The following is a 23142-nucleotide window of genomic DNA, read 5'->3' on the forward strand; positions in this document are numbered from 1 at the left end:
ATTCAAATTCTCCTACTGTTCATTGACCAACATCTGCGAACGCACAAAACAGTCTTTGAGTCAGCAACGCGTACATGGTGGCCTTTGCACTCTCTCTATCAAACACTCCCTCGCTCATAAGCTTGCTGACGGCCAGCTGTTCCAGCTTGCAAAAACTGGTGATCCCTGATCGCAATGGAAAGGTTGCAGGAGAGATGCTGACATGCGCATGGCCGCCTGACTTTAGGTTGATTTGAGCGTTCCAGAGGTGCGCCTCAGGAAATCGCTTTGGACTGTCCTTGTTTTCGACACAAGCGGTCACTTCAGAAATGATCGTGCAGAATGACGATGGAAAAGTATTCACAAACAGACTCGGTCGGGTAAACAGTCAGTGACTTGCATGCCGCTTTGGAGATGGTTGCAGAGAACTTGGGAATCCTCAAGCCTGCAGAGTAATAACTGAAGGTTTTAACAGTGGACGGACTGAAGCCGGAGCAGAGGCGATTTGTTCAAATTGTTCCGGTGCATCGGGTTGCTTGCAAAGCAGCTTAGACTGATACTGACCATTTGCAGACGGATGGCATCACGTGCAGCATTTCGAGAGGTAGAGGAGAGATGGGGTGAAGCTGGCGAGACATGTTGACGGTGAACGGAGCACGACGTGGAACTTGTCGAGGACTGGAGGGACCAGTTCCTCGTTGTGCATTTGACGAGCGAGTTGACCAGAGCCAAGCAGTCAATTTCAGAAATGATTGTGCAGAATGAACGACAGTGTAGATATAGACGGTATAAAGAGGCAGCGGCCGAAGCGAACTGTCCGCCGAGAAAACAGGGTGGGAAATTTTGCCGGAAGAAGTTGATGTTGTGAGGAGATTTGGAACAAATACGCTGGGCAAATCCCAAGTGAATGTGGCCGCGAGCAAAGTGCCTGAGCGCACAGAGCTGGCAGCAGCTGCCGAAATAGCTCAGTTGGGAGAGCATTAGACTGAAGATCTAAAGGTCCCTGGTTCAATCCCGAGTTTCGGCAAGTGCAGGACTGCTTGCGCGCTCCCTCCTTTGTTTAGCTGTGATGGAGGCGAGTGAGTAAATGTGAAGCTCTGCACCTTTCCTTGCTGGCGCAAGGGTGGTTTGGATTGCTTCTCACCCTCCTTCTGCATGGTGCTCCTGCAGCGATGCTGTGCCTTTTGCTTCCAGTCTCATGGCACATTTCTTCTCATTGGCTCCGTAACGAGCATTCCAAAACAGTCAAATAATCAAATGGACAAACCCTCAATCCTGCACCAATTCAAATTCTCCTACTGTTCATTGACCAACATCTGCGAACGCACAAAACAGTCTTTGAGTCAGCAACGCGTACATGGTGGCCTTTGCACTCTCTCTATCAAACACTCCCTCGCTCATAAGCTTGCTGACGGCCAGCTGTTCCAGCTTGCAAAAACTGGTGATCCCTGATCGCAATGGAAAGGTTGCAGGAGAGATGCTGACATGCGCATGGCCGCCTGACTTTAGGTTGATTTGAGCGTTCCAGAGGTGCGCCTCAGGAAATCGCTTTGGACTGTCCTTGTTTTCGACACAAGCGGTCACTTCAGAAATGATCGTGCAGAATGACGATGGAAAAGTATTCACAAACAGACTCGGTCGGGTAAACAGTCAGTGACTTGCATGCCGCTTTGGAGATGGTTGCAGAGAACTTGGGAATCCTCAAGCCTGCAGAGTAATAACTGAAGGTTTTAACAGTGGACGGACTGAAGCCGGAGCAGAGGCGATTTGTTCAAATTGTTCCGGTGCATCGGGTTGCTTGCAAAGCAGCTTAGACTGATACTGACCATTTGCAGACGGATGGCATCACGTGCAGCATTTCGAGAGGTAGAGGAGAGATGGGGTGAAGCTGGCGAGACATGTTGACGGTGAACGGAGCACGACGTGGAACTTGTCGAGGACTGGAGGGACCAGTTCCTCGTTGTGCATTTGACGAGCGAGTTGACCAGAGCCAAGCAGTCAACTTCAGAAATGATTGTGCAGAATGAACGACAGTGTAGAAAAAGACGGTATAAAGAGGCAGCGGCCGAAGCGAACTGTCCGCCGAGAAAACAGGGTGGGAAATTTTGCCGGAAGAAGTTGATGTTGTGAGGAGATTTGGAACAAATACGCTGGGCAAATCCCAAGTGAATGTGGCCGCGAGCAAAGTGCCTGAGCTCGCTGAGCTGGCAGCAGCTGCCGAAATAGCTCAGTTGGGAGAGCGTTAGACTGAAGATCTAAAGGTCCCGGGTTTCGGCAAGTGCAGGACTGCTTGCGCGCTCCCTCCTTTGTTTAGCTGTGATGGAGGCGAGTGAATAAATGTGAAGCTCTGCACCTTTCCTTGCTGGCGAAAGGGTGGTTTGGATTGCTTCTCACCCTCCTTCTGCATGGTGCTCCTGCAGCGATGCTGTGCCTTTTGCTTCCAGTCTCATGGCACATTTCTTCTCATTGGCTCCGTAACGAGCATTCCAAAACAGTCAAATAATCAAATGGACAAACCCTCAATCCTGCACCAATTCAAATTCTCCTACTGTTCATTGACCAACATCTGCGAACGCACAAAACAGTCTTTGAGTCAGCAACGCGTACATGGTGGCCTTTGCACTCTCTCTATCAAACACTCCCTCGCTCATCAGCTTGCTGACGGCCAGCTGTTCCAGCTTGCAAAAACTGGTGATCCCTGATCGCAATGGAAAGGTTGCAGGAGAGATGCTGACATGCGCATGGCCGCCTGACTTTAGGTTGATTTGAGCGTTCCAGAGGTGCGCCTCAGGAAATCGCTTTGGACTGTCCTTGTTTTCGACACAAGCGGTCACTTCAGAAATGATCGTGCAGAATGACGATGGAAAAGTATTCACAAACAGACTCGGTCGCGTAAACAGTCAGTGACTTGCATGCCGCTTTGGAGATGGTTGCAGAGAACTTGGGAATCCTCAAGCCTGCAGAGTAATAACTGAAGGTTTTAACAGTGGACGGACTGAAGCCGGAGCAGAGGCGATTTGTTCAAATTGTTCCGGTGCATCGGGTTGCTTGCAAAGCAGCTTAGACTGATACTGACCATTTGCAGACGGATGGCATCACGTGCAGCATTTCGAGAGGTAGAGGAGAGATGGGGTGAAGCTGGCGAGACATGTTGACGGTGAACGGAGCACGACGTGGAACTTGTCGAGGACTGGAGGGACCAGTTCCTCGTTGTGCATTTGACGAGCGAGTTGACCAGAGCCAAGCAGTCAATTTCAGAAATGATTGTGCAGAATGAACGACAGTGTAGATATAGACGGTATAAAGAGGCAGCGGCCGAAGCGAACTGTCCGCCGAGAAAACAGGGTGGGAAATTTTGCCGGAAGAAGTTGATGTTGTGAGGAGATTTGGAACAAATACGCTGGGCAAATCCCAAGTGAATGTGGCCGCGAGCAAAGTGCCTGAGCGCACAGAGCTGGCAGCAGCTGCCGAAATAGCTCAGTTGGGAGAGCGTTAGACTGAAGATCTAAAGGTCCCTGGTTCAATCCCGAGTTTCGGCAAGTGCAGGACTGCTTGCGCGCTCCCTCCTTTGTTTAGCTGTGATGGAGGCGAGTGAGTAAATGTGAAGCTCTGCACCTTTCCTTGCTGGCGCAAGGGTGGTTTGGATTGCTTCTCACCCTCCTTCTGCATGGTGCTCCTGCAGCGATGCTGTGCCTTTTGCTTCCAGTCTCATGGCACATTTCTTCTCATTGGCTCCGTAACGAGCATTCCAAAACAGTCAAATAATCAAATGGACAAACCCTCAATCCTGCACCAATTCAAATTCTCCTACTGTTCATTGACCAACATCTGCGAACGCACAAAACAGTCTTTGAGTCAGCAACGCGTACATGGTGGCCTTTGCACTCTCTCTATCAAACACTCCCTCGCTCATAAGCTTGCTGACGGCCAGCTGTTCCAGCTTGCAAAAACTGGTGATCCCTGATCGCAATGGAAACGTTGCAGGAGAGATGCTGACATGCGCATGGCCGCCTGACTTTAGGTTGATTTGAGCGTTCCAGAGGTGCGCCTCAGGAAATCGCTTTGGACTGTCCTTGTTTTCGACACAAGCGGTCACTTCAGAAATGATCGTGCAGAATGACGATGGAAAAGTATTCACAAACAGACTCGGTCGGGTAAACAGTCAGTGACTTGCATGCCGCTTTGGAGATGGTTGCAGAGAACTTGGGAATCCTCAAGCCTGCAGAGTAATAACTGAAGGTTTTAACAGTGGACGGACTGAAGCCGGAGCAGAGGCGATTTGTTCAAATTGTTCCGGTGCATCGGGTTGCTTGCAAAGCAGCTTAGACTGATACTGACCATTTGCAGACGGATGGCATCACGTGCAGCATTTCGAGAGGTAGAGGAGAGATGGGGTGAAGCTGGCGAGACATGTTGACGGTGAACGGAGCACGACGTGGAACTTGTCGAGGACTGGAGGGACCAGTTCCTCGTTGTGCATTTGACGAGCGAGTTGACCAGAGCCAAGCAGTCAACTTCTGAAATGATTGTGCAGAATGAACGACAGTGTAGATATAGACGGTATAAAGAGGCAGCGGCCGAAGCGAACTGTCCGCCGAGAAAACAGGGTGGGAAATTTTGCCGGAAGAAGTTGATGTTGTGAGGAGATTTGGAACAAATACGCTGGGCAAATCCCAAGTGAATGTGGTCGCGAGCAAAGTGCCTGAGCGCGCTGAGCTGGCAGCAGCTGCCAAAATAGCTCAGTTGGGAGAGCGTTAGACTGAAGATCTAAAGGTCCCGGGTTTCGGCAAGTGCAGGACTGCTTGCGCGCTCCCTCCTTTGTTTAGCTGTGATGGAGGCGAGTGAGTAAATGTGAAGCTCTGCACCTTTTCTTGCTGGCGCAAGGGTGGTTTGGATTGCTTCTCACCCTCCTTCTGCATGGTGCTCCTGCAGCGATGCTGTGCCTTTTGCTTCCAGTCTCATGGCACATTTCTTCTCATTGGCTCCGTAACGAGCATTCCAAAACAGTCAAATAATCAAATGGACAAACCCTCAATCCTGCACCAATTCAAATTCTCCTACTGTTCATTGACCAACATCTGCGAACGCACAAAACAGTCTTTGAGTCAGCAACGCGTACATGGTGGCCTTTGCACTCTCTCTATCAAACACTCCCTCGCTCATAAGCTTGCTGACGGCCAGCTGTTCCAGCTTGCAAAAACTGGTGATCCCTGATCGCAATGGAAAGGTTGCAGGAGAGATGCTGACATGCGCATGGCCGCCTGACTTTAGGTTGATTTGAGCGTTCCAGAGGTGCGCCTCAGGAAATCGCTTTGGACTGTCCTTGTTTTCGACACAAGCGGTCACTTCAGAAATGATCGTGCAGAATGACGATGGAAAAGTATTCACAAACAGACTCGGTCGGGTAAACAGTCAGTGACTTGCATGCCGCTTTGGAGATGGTTGCAGAGAACTTGAGAATCCTCAAGCCTGCAGAGTAATAACTGAAGGTTTTAACAGTGGACGGACTGAAGCCGGAGCAGAGGCGATTTGTTCAAATTGTTCCGGTGCATCGGGTTGCTTGCAAAGCAGCTTAGACTGATACTGACCATTTGCAGACGGATGGCATCACGTGCAGCATTTCGAGAGGTCGAGGAGAGATGGGGTGAAGCTGGCGAGACATGTTGACGGTGAACGGAGCACGACGTGGAACTTGTCGAGGACAGGAGGGACCAGTTCCTCGTTGTGCATTTGACGAGCGAGTTGACCAGAGCCAAGCAGTCAACTTCAGAAATGATTGTGCAGAATGCACGACAGTGTAGATATAGACGGTATAAAGAGGCAGCGGCCGAAGCGAACTGTCCGCCGAGAAAACAGGGTGGGAAATTTTGCCGGAAGAAGTTGATGTTGTGAGGAGATTTGGAACAAATACGCTGGGCAAATCCCAAGTGAATGTGGTCGCGAGCAAAGTGCCTGAGCGCGCTGACCTGGCAGCAGCTGCCGAAATAGCTCAGTTGGGAGAGCGTTAGACTGAAGATCTAAAGGTCCCTGGTTCAATCCCGGGTTTCGGCAAGTGCAGGACTGCTTGCGCGCTCCCTCCTTTGTTTAGCTGTGATGGAGGCGAGTGAGTAAATGTGAAGCTCTGCACCTTTTCTTGCTGGCGCAAGGGTGGTTTGGATTGCTTCTCACCCTCCTTCTGCATGGTGCTCCTGCAGCGATGCTGTTCCTTTTGCTTCCAGTCTCATGGCACATTTCTTCTCATTGGCTCCGTAACGAGCATTCCAAAACAGTCAAATAATCAAATGGACAAACCCTCAATCCTGCACCAATTCAAATTCTCCTACTGTTCATTGACCAACATCTGCGAACGCACAAAACAGTCTTTGAGTCAGCAACGCGTACATGGTGGCCTTTGCACTCTCTCTATCAAACACTCCCTCGCTCATAAGCTTGCTGACGGCCAGCTGTTCCAGCTTGCAAAAACTGGTGATCCCTGATCGCAATGGAAAGGTTGCAGGAGAGATGCTGACATGCGCATGGCCGCCTGACTTTAGGTTGATTTGAGCGTTCCAGAGGTGCGCCTCAGGAAATCGCTTTGGACTGTCCTTGTTTTCGACACAAGCGGTCACTTCAGAAATGATCGTGCAGAATGACGATGGAAAAGTATTCACAAACAGACTCGGTCGGGTAAACAGTCAGTGACTTGCATGCCGCTTTGGAGATGGTTGCAGAGAACTTGGGAATCCTCAAGCCTGCAGAGTAATAACTGAAGGTTTTAACAGTGGACGGACTGAAGCCGGAGCAGAGGCGATTTGTTCAAATTGTTCCGGTGCATCGGGTTGCTTGCAAAGCAGCTTAGACTGATACTGACCATTTGCAGACGGATGGCATCACGTGCAGCATTTCGAGAGGTCGAGGAGAGATGGGGTGAAGCTGGCGAGACATGTTGACGGTGAACGGAGCACGACGTGGAACTTGTCGAGGACAGGAGGGACCAGTTCCTCGTTGTGCATTTGACGAGCGAGTTGACCAGAGCCAAGCAGTCAACTTCAGAAATGATTGTGCAGAATGAACGACAGTGTAGATATAGACGGTATAAAGAGGCAGCGGCCGAAGCGAACTGTCCGCCGAGAAAACAGGGTGGGAAATTTTGCCGGAAGAAGTTGATGTTGTGAGGAGATTTGGAACAAATACGCTGGGCAAATCCCAAGTGAATGTGGTCGCGAGCAAAGTGCCTGAGCGCACAGAGCTGGCAGCAGCTGCCGAAATAGCTCAGTTGGGAGAGCGTTAGACTGAAGATCTAAAGGTCCCTGCTTCAATCCCGGGTTTCGGCAAGTGCAGGACTGCTTGCGCGCTCCCTCCTTTGTTTAGCTGTGATGGAGGCGAGTGAGTAAATGTGAAGCTCTGCACCTTTTCTTGCTGGCGCAAGGGTGGTTTGGATTGCTTCTCACCCTCCTTCTGCATGGTGCTCCTGCAGCGATGCTGTTCCTTTTGCTTCCAGTCTCATGGCACATTTCTTCTCATTGGCTCCGTAACGAGCATTCCAAAACAGTCAAATAATCAAATGGACAAACCCTCAATCCTGCACCAATTCAAATTCTCCTACTGTTCATTGACCAACATCTGCGAACGCACAAAACAGTCTTTGAGTCAGCAACGCGTACATGGTGGCCTTTGCACTCTCTCTATCAAACACTCCCTCGCTCATAAGCTTGCTGACGGCCAGCTGTTCCAGCTTGCAAAAACTGGTGATCCCTGATCGCAATGGAAAGGTTGCAGGAGAGATGCTGACATGCGCATGGCCGCCTGACTTTAGGTTGATTTGAGCGTTCCAGAGGTGCGCCTCAGGAAATCGCTTTGGACTGTCCTTGTTTTCGACACAAGCGGTCACTTCAGAAATGATCGTGCAGAATGACGATGGAAAAGTATTCACAAACAGACTCGGTCGGGTAAACAGTCAGTGACTTGCATGCCGCTTTGGAGATGGTTGCAGAGAACTTGGGAATCCTCAAGCCTGCAGAGTAATAACTGAAGGTTTTAACAGTGGACGGACTGAAGCCGGAGCAGAGGCGATTTGTTCAAATTGTTCCGGTGCATCGGGTTGCTTGCAAAGCAGCTTAGACTGATACTGACCATTTGCAGACGGATGGCATCACGTGCAGCATTTCGAGAGGTAGAGGAGAGATGGGGTGAAGCTGGCGAGACATGTTGACGGTGAACGGAGCACGACGTGGAACTTGTCGAGGACTGGAGGGACCAGTTCCTCGTTGTGCATTTGACGAGCGAGTTGACCAGAGCCAAGCAGTCAATTTCAGAAATGATTGTGCAGAATGAACGACAGTGTAGATATAGACGGTATAAAGAGGCAGCGGCCGAAGCGAACTGTCCGCCGAGAAAACAGGGTGGGAAATTTTGCCGGAAGAAGTTGATGTTGTGAGGAGATTTGGAACAAATACGCTGGGCAAATCCCAAGTGAATGTGGCCGCGAGCAAAGTGCCTGAGCGCACAGAGCTGGCAGCAGCTGGCGAAATAGCTCAGTTGGGAGAGCTTTAGGCTGAAGATCGAAAGGTCCCTGGTTCAATCCCGGGTTTCGGCAAGTGCAGGACTGCTTGCGCGCTCCCTCCTTTGTTTAGCTGTGATGGAGGCGAGTGAGTAAATGTGAAGCTCTGCACCTTTTCTTGCTGGCGCAAGGGTGGTTTGGATTGCTTCTCACCCTCCTTCTGCATGGTGCTCCTGCAGCGATGCTGTGCCTTTTGCTTCCAGTCTCATGGCACATTTCTTCTCATTGGCTCCGTAACGAGCATTCCAAAACATTCAAATAATCAAATGGACAAACCCTCAATCCTGCACCAATTCAAATTCAAATTGTTCAAATTGTTCCGGTGCATCGGGTTGCTTGCAAAGCAGCTTAGACTGATACTGACCATTTGCAGACGGATGGCATCACGTGCAGCATTTCGAGAGGTAGAGGAGAGATGGGGTGAAGCTGGCGAGACATGTTGACGGTGAACGGAGCACGACGTGGAACTTGTCGAGGACTGGAGGGACCAGTTCCTCGTTGTGCATTTGACGAGCGAGTTGACCAGAGCCAAGCAGTCAATTTCAGAAATGATTGTGCAGAATGAACGACAGTGTAGATATAGACGGTATAAAGAGGCAGCGGCCGAAGCGAACTGTCCGCCGAGAAAACAGGGTGGGAAATTTTGCCGGAAGAAGTTGATGTTGTGAGGAGATTTGGAACAAATACGCTGGGCAAATCCCAAGTGAATGTGGCCGCGAGCAAAGTGCCTGAGCGCACAGAGCTGCCAGCAGCTGCCGAAATAGCTCAGTTGGGAGAGCGTTAGACTGAAGATCTAAAGGTCCCGGGTTTCGGCAAGTGCAGGACTGCTTGCGCGCTCCCTCCTTTGTTTAGCTGTGATGGAGGCGAGTGAGTAAATGTGAAGCTCTGCACCTTTCCTTGCTGGCGCAAGGGTGGTTTGGATTGCTTCTCACCCTCCTTCTGCATGGTGCTCCTGCAGCGATGCTGTGCCTTTTGCTTCCAGTCTCATGGCACATTTCTTCTCATTGGCTCCGTAACGAGCATTCCAAAACAGTCAAATAATCAAATGGACAAACCCTCAATCCTGCACCAATTCAAATTCTCCTACTGTTCATTGACCGACATCTGCGAACGCACAAAACAGTCTTTGAGTCAGCAACGCGTACATGGTGGCCTTTGCACTCTCTCTATCAAACACTCCCTCGCTCATAAGCTTGCTGACGGCCAGCTGTTCCAGCTTGCAAAAACTGGTGATCCCTGATCGCAATGGAAAGGTTGCAGGAGAGATGCTGACATGCGCATGGCCGCCTGACTTTAGGTTGATTTGAGCGTTCCAGAGGTGCGCCTCAGGAAATCGCTTTGGACTGTCCTTGTTTTCGACACAAGCGGTCACTTCAGAAATGATCGTGCAGAATGACGATGGAAAAGTATTCACAAACAGACTCGGTCGGGTAAACAGTCAGTGACTTGCATGCCGCTTTGGAGATGGTTGCAGAGAACTTGGGAATCCTCAAGCCTGCAGAGTAATAACTGAAGGTTTTAACAGTGGACGGACTGAAGCCGGAGCAGAGGCGATTTGTTCAAATTGTTCCGGTGCATCGGGTTGCTTGCAAAGCAGCTTAGACTGATACTGACCATTTGCAGACGGATGGCATCACGTGCAGCATTTCGAGAGGTAGAGGAGAGATGGGGTGAAGCTGGCGAGACATGTTGACGGTGAACGGAGCACGACGTGGAACTTGTCGAGGACTGGAGGGACCAGTTCCTCGTTGTGCATTTGACGAGCGAGTTGACCAGAGCCAAGCAGTCAACTTCAGAAATGATTGTGCAGAATGAACGACAGTGTAGATATAGACGGTATAAAGAGGCAGCGGCCGAAGCGAACTGTCCGCCGAGAAAACAGGGTGGGAAATTTTGCCGGAAGAAGTTGATGTTGTGAGGAGATTTGGAACAAATACGCTGGGCAAATCCCAAGTGAATGTGGCCGCGAGCAAAGTGCCTGAGCGCACAGAGCTGGCAGCAGCTGCCGAAATAGCTCAGTTGGGAGAGCGTTAGACTGAAGATCTAAAGGTCCCTGGTTCAATCCTGGGTTTCGGCAAGTGCAGGACTGCTTGCGCGCTCCCTCCTTTGTTTAGCTGTGATGGAGGCGAGTGAGTAAATGTGAAGCTCTGCACCTTTCCTTGCTGGCGCAAGGGTGGTTTGGATTGCTTCTCACCCTCCTTCTGCATGGTGCTCCTGCAGCGATGCTGTGCCTTTTGCTTCCAGTCTCATGGCACATTTCTTCTCATTGGCTCCGTAACGAGCATTCCAAAACAGTCAAATAATCAAATGGACAAACCCTCAATCCTGCACCAATTCAAATTCTCCTACTGTTCATTGACCAACATCTGCGAACGCACAAAACAGTCTTTGAGTCAGCAACGCGTACATGGTGGCCTTTGCACTCTCTCTATCAAACACTCCCTCGCTCATAAGCTTGCTGACGGCCAGCTGTTCCAGCTTGCAAAAACTGGTGATCCCTGATCGCAATGGAAAGGTTGCAGGAGAGATGCTGACATGCGCATGGCCGCCTGACTTTAGGTTGATTTGAGCGTTCCAGAGGTGCGCCTCAGGAAATCGCTTTGGACTGTCCTTGTTTTCGACACAAGCGGTCACTTCAGAAATGATCGTGCAGAATGACGATGGAAAAGTATTCACAAACAGACTCGGTCGGGTAAACAGTCAGTGACTTGCATGCCGCTTTGGAGATGGTTGCAGAGAACTTGGGAATCCTCAAGCCTGCAGAGTAATAACTGAAGGTTTTAACAGTGGACGGACTGAAGCCGGAGCAGAGGCGATTTGTTCAAATTGTTCCGGTGCATCGGGTTGCTTGCAAAGCAGCTTAGACTGATACTGACCATTTGCAGACGGATGGCATCACGTGCAGCATTTCGAGAGGTAGAGGAGAGATGGGGTGAAGCTGGCGAGACATGTTGACGGTGAACGGAGCACGACGTGGAACTTGTCGAGGACTGGAGGGACCAGTTCCTCGTTGTGCATTTGACGAGCGAGTTGACCAGAGCCAAGCAGTCAACTTCAGAAATGATTGTGCAGAATGAACGACAGTGTAGATATAGACGGTATAAAGAGGCAGCGGCCGAAGCGAACTGTCCGCCGAGAAAACAGGGTGGGAAATTTTGCCGGAAGAAGTTGATGTTGTGAGGAGATTTGGAACAAATACGCTGGGCAAATCCCAAGTGAATGTGGCCGCGAGCAAAGTGCCTGAGCGCACAGAGCTGGCAGCAGCTGCCGAAATAGCTCAGTTGGGAGAGCGTTAGACTGAAGATCTAAAGGTCCCTGGTTCAATCCTGGGTTTCGGCAAGTGCAGGACTGCTTGCGCGCTCCCTCCTTTGTTTAGCTGTGATGGAGGCGAGTGAGTAAATGTGAAGCTCTGCACCTTTCCTTGCTGGCGCAAGGGTGGTTTGGATTGCTTCTCACCCTCCTTCTGCATGGTGCTCCTGCAGCGATGCTGTGCCTTTTGCTTCCAGTCTCATGGCACATTTCTTCTCATTGGCTCCGTAACGAGCATTCCAAAACAGTCAAATAATCAAATGGACAAACCCTCAATCCTGCACCAATTCAAATTCTCCTACTGTTCATTGACCAACATCTGCGAACGCACAAAACAGTCTTTGAGTCAGCAACGCGTACATGGTGGCCTTTGCACTCTCTCTATCAAACACTCCCTCGCTCATAAGCTTGCTGACGGCCAGCTGTTCCAGCTTGCAAAAACTGGTGATCCCTGATCGCAATGGAAAGGTTGCAGGAGAGATGCTGACATGCGCATGGCCGCCTGACTTTAGGTTGATTTGAGCGTTCCAGAGGTGCGCCTCAGGAAATCGCTTTGGACTGTCCTTGTTTTCAACACAAGCGGTCACTTCAGAAATGATCGTGCAGAATGACGATGGAAAAGTATTCACAAACAGACTCGGTCGGGTAAACAGTCAGTGACTTGCATGCCGCTTTGGAGATGGTTGCAGAGAACTTGGGAATCCTCAAGCCTGCAGAGTAATAACTGAAGGTTTTAACAGTGGACGGACTGAAGCCGGAGCAGAGGCGATTTGTTCAAATTGTTCCGGTGCATCGGGTTGCTTGCAAAGCAGCTTAGACTGATACTGACCATTTGCAGACGGATGGCATCACGTGCAGCATTTCGAGAGGTAGAGGAGAGATGGGGTGAAGCTGGCGAGACATGTTGACGGTGAACGGAGCACGACGTGGAACTTGTCGAGGACTGGAGGGACCAGTTCCTCGTTGTGCATTTGACGAGCGAGTTGACCAGAGCCAAGCAGTCAACTTCAGAAATGATTGTGCAGAATGAACGACAGTGTAGATATAGACGGTATAAAGAGGCAGCGGCCGAAGCGAACTGTCCGCCAAGAAAACAGGGTGGGAAATTTTGCCGGAAGAAGTTGATGTTGTGAGGAGATTTGGAACAAATACGCTGGGCAAATCCCAAGTGAATGTGGCCGCGAGCAAAGTGCCTGAGCGCACCGAGCTGGCAGCAGCTGCAGAAATAGCTCAGTTGGGAGAGCGTTAGACTGAAGATCTAAAGGTCCCTGGTTCAATCCCGGGTTTCGGCAAGTGCAGGACTGCTTGCGCGCTCCCTCCTTTGTTTAGCTGTGATGGAGGCGAGTGAGTCAATGTGAAGCTCTGCACCTTTCCTTGCTGGCGCAAGGGTGGTTTGGATTGCTTCTCACCCTCCTTCTGCATGGTGCTCCTGCAGCGATGCTGTGCCTTTTGCTTCCAGTCTCGTGGCACATTTCTTCTCGTTGGCTCCGTAACGAGCATTCCAAAACAGTCAAATAATCAAATGGACAAACCCTCAATCCTGCACCAATTCAAATTCTCCTACTGTTCATTGACCAACATCTGCGAACGCACAAAACAGTCTTTGAGTCAGCAACGTGTACATGGTGGCCTTTGCACTCTCTCTATCAAACACTCCCTCGCTCATAAGCTTGCTGACGGCCAGCTGTTCCAGCTTGCAAAAACTGGTGATCCCTGATCGCAATGGAAAGGTTGCAGGAGAGATGCTGACATGCGCATGGCCGCCTGACTTTAGGTTGATTTGAGCGTTCCAGAGGTGTGCCTCAGGAAATCGCTTTGGACTGTCCTTGTTTTCGACACAAGCGGTCACTTCAGAAATGATCGTGCAGAATGACGATGGAAAAGTATTCACAAACAGACTCGGTCGGGTAAACAGTCAGTGACTTGCATGCCGCTTTGGAGATGGTTGCAGAGAACTTGGGAATCCTCAAGCCTGCAGAGTAATAACTGAAGGTTTTAACAGTGGACGGACTGAAGCCGGAGCAGAGGCGATTTGTTCAAATTGTTCCGGTGCATCATGTTGCTTGCAAAGCAGCTTAGACTGATACTGACCATTTGCAGACGGATGGCATCACGTGCAGCATTTCGAGAGGTAGAGGAGAGATGGGGTGAAGCTGGCGAGACATGTTGACGGTGAACGGAGCACGACGTGGAACTTGTCGAGGACTGGAGGGACCAGTTCCTCGTTGTGCATTTGACGAGCGGGTTGACCAGAGCCAAGCAGTCAACTTCAGAAATGATTGTGCAGAATGAACGACAGTGTAGATATAGACGGTATAAAGAGGCAGCGGCCGAAGCGAACTGTCCGCCGAGAAAACAGGGTGGGAAATTTTGCCGGAAGAAGTTGATGTTGTGAGGAGATTTGGAACAAATACGCTGGGCAAATCCCAAGTGAATGTGGCCGCGAGCAAAGTGCCTGAGCGCACAGAGCGGCAGCTGCTGCCGAAATAGCTCAGTTGGGAGAGCGTTAGACTGAAGATCTAAAAGTCCCTGGTTCAATCCCGGGTTTCGGCAAGTGCAGGACTGCTTGCGCGCTCCCTCCTTTGTTTAGCTGCGATGGAGGCGAGTGAGTAAATGTGAAGCTCTGCACCTTTCCTTGCTGGCGAAAGGGTGGTTTGGATTGCTTCTCACCCTCCTTCTGCATGGTGCTCCTGCAGCGATGCTGTGCCTTTTGCTTCCAGTCTCATGGCACATTTCTTCTCATTGGCTCCGTAACGAGCATTCCAAAACAGTCAAATAATCAAATGGACAAACCCTCAATCCTGCACCAATTCAAATTCTCCTACTGTTCATTGACCGACATCTGCGAACGCACAAAACAGTCTTTGAGTCAGCAACGCGTACATGGTGGCCTTTGCACTCTCTCTATCAAACACTCCCTCGCTCATAAGCTTGCTGACGGCCAGCTGTTCCAGCTTGCAAAAACTGGTGATCCCTGATCGCAATGGAAAGGTTGCAGGAGAGATGCTGACATGCGCATGGCCGCCTGACTTTAGGTTGATTTGAGCGTTCCAGAGGTGCGCCTCAGGAAATCGCTTTGGACTGTCCTTGTTTTCGACACAAGCGGTCACTTCAGAAATTATCGTGCAGAATGACGATGGAAAAGTATTCACAAACAGACTCGGTCGGGTAGACAGTCAGTGACTTGCATGCCGCTTTGGAGATGGTTGCAGAGAACTTGGGAATCCTCAAGCCTGCAGAGTAATAACTGAAGGTTTTAACAGTGGACGGACTGAAGCCAGAGCAGAGGCGATTTGTTCAAATTGTTCCGGTGCATCATGTTGCTTGCAAAGCAGCTTAGACTGATACTGACCATTTGCAGACGGATGGCATCACGTGCAGCATTTCGAGAGGTAGAGGAGAGATGGGGTGAAGCTGGCGAGACATGTTGACGGTGAACGGAGCACGACGTGGAACTTGTCGAGGACTGGAGGGACCAGTTCCTCGTTGTGCATTTGACGAGCGGGTTGACCAGAGCCAAGCAGTCAACTTCAGAAATGATTGTGCAGAATGAACGACAGTGTAGATATAGACGGTATAAAGAGGCAGCGGCCGAAGCGAACTGTCCGCCGAGAAAACAGGGTGGGAAATTTTGCCGGAAGAAGTTGATGTTGTGAGGAGATTTGGAACAAATACGCTGGGCAAATCCCAAGTGAATGTGGTCGCGAGCAAAGTGCCTGAGCGCGCTGAGCTGGCAGCAGCTGCCGAAATAGCTCAGTTGGGAGAGCGTTAGACTGAAGATCTAAAGGTCCCGGGTTTCGGCAAGTGCAGGACTGCTTGCGCGCTCCCTCCTTTGTTTAGCTGTGATGGAGGCGAGTGAGTAAATGTGAAGCTCTGCACCTTTTCTTGCTGGCGCAAGGGTGGTTTGGATTGCTTCTCACCCTCCTTCTGCATGGTGCTCCTGCAGCGATGCTGTGCCTTTTGCTTCCAGTCTCATGGCACATTTCTTCTCATTGGCTCCGTAACGAGCATTCCAAAACAGTCAAATAATCAAATGGACAAACCCTCAATCCTGCACCAATTCAAATTCTCCTACTGTTCATTGACCAACATCTGCGAACGCACAAAACAGTCTTTGAGTCAGCAACGCGTACATGGTGGCCTTTGCACTCTCTCTATCAAACACTCCCTCGCTCATAAGCTTGCTGACGGCCAGCTGTTCCAGCTTGCAAAAACTGGTGATCCCTGATCGCAATGGAAAGGTTGCAGGAGAGATGCTGACATGCGCATGGCCGCCTGACTTTAGGTTGATTTGAGCGTTCCAGAGGTGCGCCTCAGGAAATCGCTTTGGACTGTCCTTGTTTTCGACACAAGCGGTCACTTCAGAAATGATCGTGCAGAATGACGATGGAAAAGTATTCACAAACAGACTCGGTCGGGTAAACAGTCAGTGACTTGCATGCCGCTTTGGAGATGGTTGCAGAGAACTTGGGAATCCTCAAGCCTGCAGAGTAATAACTGAAGGTTTTAACAGTGGACGGACTGAAGCCGGAGCAGAGGCGATTTGTTCAAATTGTTCCGGTGCATCGGGTTGCTTGCAAAGCAGCTTAGACTGATACTGACCATTTGCAGACGGATGGCATCACGTGCAGCATTTCGAGAGGTAGAGGAGAGATGGGGTGAAGCTGGCGAGACATGTTGACGGTGAACGGAGCACGACGTGGAACTTGTCGAGGACTGGAGGGACCAGTTCCTCGTTGTGCATTTGACGAGCGAGTTGACCAGAGCCAAGCAGTCAACTTCAGAAATGATTGTGCAGAATGAACGACAGTGTAGATATAGACGGTATAAAGAGGCAGCGGCCGAAGCGAACTGTCCGCCGAGAAAACAGGGTGGGAAATTTTGCCGGAAGAAGTTGATGTTGTGAGGAGATTTGGAACAAATACGCTGGGCAAATCCCAAGTGAATGTGGCCGCGAGCAAAGTGCCTGAGCGCACTGAGCTGGCAGCAGCTGCCGAAATAGCTCAGTTGGGAGAGCGTTAGACTGAAGATCTAAAGGTCCCTGGTTCAATCCTGGGTTTCGGCAAGTGCAGGACTGCTTGCGCGCTCCCTCCTTTGTTTAGCTGTGATGGAGGCGAGTGAGTAAATGTGAAGCTCTGCACCTTTCCTTGCTGGCGCAAGGGTGGTTTGGATTGCTTCTCACCCTCCTTCTGCATGGTGCTCCTGCAGCGATGCTGTGCCTTTTGCTTCCAGTCTCATGGCACATTTCTTCTCATTGGCTCCGTAACGAGCATTCCAAAACAGTCAAATAATCAAATGGACAAACCCTCAATCCTGCACCAATTCAAATTCTCCTACTGTTCATTGACCAACATCTGCGAACGCACAAAACAGTCTTTGAGTCAGCAACGCGTACATGGTGGCCTTTGCACTCTCTCTATCAAACACTCCCTCGCTCATAAGCTTGCTGACGGCCAGCTGTTCCAGCTTGCAAAAACTGGTGATCCCTGATCGCAATGGAAAGGTTGCAGGAGAGATGCTGACATGCGCATGGCCGCCTGACTTTAGGTTGATTTGAGCGTTCCAGAGGTGCGCCTCAGGAAATCGCTTTGGACTGTCCTTGTTTTCGACACAAGCGGTCACTTCAGAAATGATCGTGCAGAATGACGATGGAAAAGTATTCACAAACAGACTCGGTCGGGTAAACAGTCAGTGACTTGCATGCCGCTTTGGAGATGGTTGCAGAGAACTTGGGAATCCTCAAGCCTGCAGAGTAATAACTGAAGGTTTTAACAGTGGACGGACTGAAGCCGGAGCAGAGGCGATTTGTTCAAATTGTTCCGGTGCATCGGGTTGCTTGCAAAGCAGCTTAGACTGATACTGACCATTTGCAGACGGATGGCATCACGTGCAGCATTTCGAGAGGTAGAGGAGAGATGGGGTGAAGCTGGCGAGACATGTTGACGGTGAACGGAGCACGACGTGGAACTTGTCGAGGACTGGAGGGACCAGTTCCTCGTTGTGCATTTGACGAGCGAGTTGACCAGAGCCAAGCAGTCAACTTCAGAAATGATTGTGCAGAATGAACGACAGTGTAGATATAGACGGTATAAAGAGGCAGCGGCCGAAGCGAACTGTCCGCCAAGAAAACAGGGTGGGAAATTTTGCCGGAAGAAGTTGATGTTGTGAGGAGATTTGGAACAAATACGCTGGGCAAATCCCAAGTGAATGTGGCCGCGAGCAAAGTGCCTGAGCGCACAGAGCTGGCAGCAGCTGCAGAAATAGCTCAGTTGGGAGAGCGTTAGACTGAAGATCTAAAGGTCCCTGGTTCAATCCCGGGTTTCGGCAAGTGCAGGATTGCTTGCGCGCTCCCTCCTTTGTTTAGCTGTGATGGAGGCGAGTGAGTCAATGTGAAGCTCTGCACCTTTCCTTGCTGGCGCAAGGGTGGTTTGGATTGCTTCTCACCCTCCTTCTGCATGGTGCTCCTGCAGCGATGCTGTGCCTTTTGCTTCCAGTCTCGTGGCACATTTCTTCTCGTTGGCTCCGTAACGAGCATTCCAAAACAGTCAAATAATCAAATGGACAAACCCTCAATCCTGCACCAATTCAAATTCTCCTACTGTTCATTGACCAACATCTGCGAACGCACAAAACAGTCTTTGAGTCAGCAACGTGTACATGGTGGCCTTTGCACTCTCTCTATCAAACACTCCCTCGCTCATAAGCTTGCTGACGGCCAGCTGTTCCAGCTTGCAAAAACTGGTGATCCCTGATCGCAATGGAAAGGTTGCAGGAGAGATGCTGACATGCGCATGGCCGCCTGACTTTAGGTTGATTTGAGCGTTCCAGAGGTGTGCCTCAGGAAATCGCTTTGGACTGTCCTTGTTTTCGACACAAGCGGTCACTTCAGAAATGATCGTGCAGAATGACGATGGAAAAGTATTCACAAACAGACTCGGTCGGGTAAACAGTCAGTGACTTGCATGCCGCTTTGGAGATGGTTGCAGAGAACTTGGGAATCCTCAAGCCTGCAGAGTAATAACTGAAGGTTTTAACAGTGGACGGACTGAAGCCGGAGCAGAGGCGATTTGTTCAAATTGTTCCGGTGCATCATGTTGCTTGCAAAGCAGCTTAGACTGATACTGACCATTTGCAGACGGATGGCATCACGTGCAGCATTTCGAGAGGTAGAGGAGAGATGGGGTGAAGCTGGCGAGACATGTTGACGGTGAACGGAGCACGACGTGGAACTTGTCGAGGACTGGAGGGACCAGTTCCTCGTTGTGCATTTGACGAGCGGGTTGACCAGAGCCAAGCAGTCAACTTCAGAAATGATTGTGCAGAATGAACGACAGTGTAGATATAGACGGTATAAAGAGGCAGCGGCCGAAGCGAACTGTCCGCCGAGAAAACAGGGTGGGAAATTTTGCCGGAAGAAGTTGATGTTGTGAGGAGATTTGGAACAAATACGCTGGGCAAATCCCAAGTGAATGTGGCCGCGAGCAAAGTGCCTGAGCGCACAGAGCTGGCAGCAGCTGCCGAAATAGCTCAGTTGGGAGAGCGTTAGACTGAAGATCTAAAGGTCCCTGGTTCAATCCTGGGTTTCGGCAAGTGCAGGACTGCTTGCGCGCTCCCTCCTTTGTTTAGCTGTGATGGAGGCGAGTGAGTAAATGTGAAGCTCTGCACCTTTCCTTGCTGGCGCAAGGGTGGTTTGGATTGCTTCTCACCCTCCTTCTGCATGGTGCTCCTGCAGCGATGCTGTGCCTTTTGCTTCCAGTCTCATGGCACATTTCTTCTCATTGGCTCCGTAACGAGCATTCCAAAACAGTCAAATAATCAAATGGACAAACCCTCAATCCTGCACCAATTCAAATTCTCCTACTGTTCATTGACCAACATCTGCGAACGCACAAAACAGTCTTTGAGTCAGCAACGCGTACATGGTGGCCTTTGCACTCTCTCTATCAAACACTCCCTCGCTCATAAGCTTGCTGACGGCCAGCTGTTCCAGCTTGCAAAAACTGGTGATCCCTGATCGCAATGGAAAGGTTGCAGGAGAGATGCTGACATGCGCATGGCCGCCTGACTTTAGGTTGATTTGAGCGTTCCAGAGGTGCGCCTCAGGAAATCGCTTTGGACTGTCCTTGTTTTCGACACAAGCGGTCACTTCAGAAATGATCGTGCAGAATGACGATGGAAAAGTATTCACAAACAGACTCGGTCGGGTAAACAGTCAGTGACTTGCATGCCGCTTTGGAGATGGTTGCAGAGAACTTGGGAATCCTCAAGCCTGCAGAGTAATAACTGAAGGTTTTAACAGTGGACGGACTGAAGCCGGAGCAGAGGCGATTTGTTCAAATTGTTCCGGTGCATCGGGTTGCTTGCAAAGCAGCTTAGACTGATACTGACCATTTGCAGACGGATGGCATCACGTGCAGCATTTCGAGAGGTAGAGGAGAGATGGGGTGAAGCTGGCGAGACATGTTGACGGTGAACGGAGCACGACGTGGAACTTGTCGAGGACTGGAGGGACCAGTTCCTCGTTGTGCATTTGACGAGCGAGTTGACCAGAGCCAAGCAGTCAACTTCAGAAATGATTGTGCAGAATGAACGACAGTGTAGATATAGACGGTATAAAGAGGCAGCGGCCGAAGCGAACTGTCCGCCAAGAAAACAGGGTGGGAAATTTTGCCGGAAGAAGTTGATGTTGTGAGGAGATTTGGAACAAATACGCTGGGCAAATCCCAAGTGAATGTGGCCGCGAGCAAAGTGCCTGAGCGCACCGAGCTGGCAGCAGCTGCAGAAATAGCTCAGTTGGGAGAGCGTTAGACTGAAGATCTAAAGGTCCCTGGTTCAATCCCGGGTTTCGGCAAGTGCAGGACTGCTTGCGCGCTCCCTCCTTTGTTTAGCTGTGATGGAGGCGAGTGAGTCAATGTGAAGCTCTGCACCTTTCCTTGCTGGCGCAAGGGTGGTTTGGATTGCTTCTCACCCTCCTTCTGCATGGTGCTCCTGCAGCGATGCTGTGCCTTTTGCTTCCAGTCTCGTGGCACATTTCTTCTCGTTGGCTCCGTAACGAGCATTCCAAAACAGTCAAATAATCAAATGGACAAACCCTCAATCCTGCACCAATTCAAATTCTCCTACTGTTCATTGACCAACATCTGCGAACGCACAAAACAGTCTTTGAGTCAGCAACGTGTACATGGTGGCCTTTGCACTCTCTCTATCAAACACTCCCTCGCTCATAAGCTTGCTGACGGCCAGCTGTTCCAGCTTGCAAAAACTGGTGATCCCTGATCGCAATGGAAAGGTTGCAGGAGAGATGCTGACATGCGCATGGCCGCCTGACTTTAGGTTGATTTGAGCGTTCCAGAGGTGTGCCTCAGGAAATCGCTTTGGACTGTCCTTGTTTTCGACACAAGCGGTCACTTCAGAAATGATCGTGCAGAATGACGATGGAAAAGTATTCACAAACAGACTCGGTCGGGTAAACAGTCAGTGACTTGCATGCCGCTTTGGAGATGGTTGCAGAGAACTTGGGAATCCTCAAGCCTGCAGAGTAATAACTGAAGGTTTTAACAGTGGACGGACTGAAGCCGGAGCAGAGGCGATTTGTTCAAATTGTTCCGGTGCATCATGTTGCTTGCAAAGCAGCTTAGACTGATACTGACCATTTGCAGACGGATGGCATCACGTGCAGCATTTCGAGAGGTAGAGGAGAGATGGGGTGAAGCTGGCGAGACATGTTGACGGTGAACGGAGCACGACGTGGAACTTGTCGAGGACTGGAGGGACCAGTTCCTCGTTGTGCATTTGACGAGCGGGTTGACCAGAGCCAAGCAGTCAACTTCAGAAATGATTGTGCAGAATGAACGACAGTGTAGATATAGACGGTATAAAGAGGCAGCGGCCGAAGCGAACTGTCCGCCGAGAAAACAGGGTGGGAAATTTTGCCGGAAGAAGTTGATGTTGTGAGGAGATTTGGAACAAATACGCTGGGCAAATCCCAAGTGAATGTGGCCGCGAGCAAAGTGCCTGAGCGCACAGAGCGGCAGCTGCTGCCGAAATAGCTCAGTTGGGAGAGCGTTAGACTGAAGATCTAAAGGTCCCTGGTTCAATCCCGGGTTTCGGCAAGTGCAGGACTGCTTGCGCGCTCCCTCCTTTGTTTAGCTGCGATGGAGGCGAGTGAGTAAATGTGAAGCTCTGCACCTTTCCTTGCTGGCGAAAGGGTGGTTTGGATTGCTTCTCACCCTCCTTCTGCATGGTGCTCCTGCAGCGATGCTGTGCCTTTTGCTTCCAGTCTCATGGCACATTTCTTCTCATTGGCTCCGTAACGAGCATTCCAAAACAGTCAAATAATCAAATGGACAAACCCTCAATCCTGCACCAATTCAAATTCTCCTACTGTTCATTGACCGACATCTGCGAACGCACAAAACAGTCTTTGAGTCAGCAACGCGTACATGGTGGCCTTTGCACTCTCTCTATCAAACACTCCCTCGCTCATAAGCTTGCTGACGGCCAGCTGTTCCAGCTTGCAAAAACTGGTGATCCCTGATCGCAATGGAAAGGTTGCAGGAGAGATGCTGACATGCGCATGGCCGCCTGACTTTAGGTTGATTTGAGCGTTCCAGAGGTGCGCCTCAGGAAATCGCTTTGGACTGTCCTTGTTTTCGACACAAGCGGTCACTTCAGAAATGATCGTGCAGAATGACGATGGAAAAGTATTCACAAACAGACTCGGTCGGGTAAACAGTCAGTGACTTGCATGCCGCTTTGGAGATGGTTGCAGAGAACTTGGGAATCCTCAAGCCTGCAGAGTAATAACTGAAGGTTTTAACAGTGGACGGACTGAAGCCGGAGCAGAGGCGATTTGTTCAAATTGTTCCGGTGCATCATGTTGCTTGCAAAGCAGCTTAGACTGATACTGACCATTTGCAGACGGATGGCATCACGTGCAGCATTTCGAGAGGTAGAGGAGAGATGGGGTGAAGCTGGCGAGACATGTTGACGGTGAACGGAGCACGACGTGGAACTTGTCGAGGACTGGAGGGACCAGTTCCTCGTTGTGCATTTGACGAGCGGGTTGACCAGAGCCAAGCAGTCAACTTCAGAAATGATTGTGCAGAATGAACGACAGTGTAGATATAGACGGTATAAAGAGGCAGCGGCCGAAGCGAACTGTCCGCCGAGAAAACAGGGTGGGAAATTTTGCCGGAAGAAGTTGATGTTGTGAGGAGATTTGGAACAAATACGCTGGGCAAATCCCAAGTGAATGTGGTCGCGAGCAAAGTGCCTGAGCGCGCTGAGCTGGCAGCAGCTGCCGAAATAGCTCA

At 50.4% G+C, this 23142-nt stretch overlaps 3 non-coding genes across 3 annotated transcripts; all 3 read left to right on the top strand.

Annotated features, from left to right (window-relative positions):
• Nucleotides 1-5957: 5957 nt before the first annotated feature.
• trnaf-gaa (transfer RNA phenylalanine (anticodon GAA)) lies at nucleotides 5958-6030 on the top strand. The gene has a single exon. It is a non-coding gene; the product is annotated as a tRNA-Phe (tRNA).
• Nucleotides 6031-14307: 8277 nt separating this feature from the next.
• trnaf-gaa (transfer RNA phenylalanine (anticodon GAA)) lies at nucleotides 14308-14380 on the top strand. Its single transcript has one exon. It is a non-coding gene; the product is annotated as a tRNA-Phe (tRNA).
• A 7486-nt stretch (nucleotides 14381-21866) lies between these two features.
• Nucleotides 21867-21939, top strand: trnaf-gaa (transfer RNA phenylalanine (anticodon GAA)). Its single transcript has one exon. It is a non-coding gene; the product is annotated as a tRNA-Phe (tRNA).
• The last annotated feature ends 1203 nt before the right edge of the window (nucleotides 21940-23142 follow it).

This window comes from Chiloscyllium plagiosum, unplaced genomic scaffold (assembly GCF_037043375.1).
Source record: "Chiloscyllium plagiosum isolate Xiang-an unplaced genomic scaffold, Cpla_swu_hap1 HiC_scaffold_14, whole genome shotgun sequence".
NCBI classification, from domain to species: Eukaryota; Metazoa; Chordata; class Chondrichthyes; order Orectolobiformes; family Hemiscylliidae; genus Chiloscyllium; species Chiloscyllium plagiosum.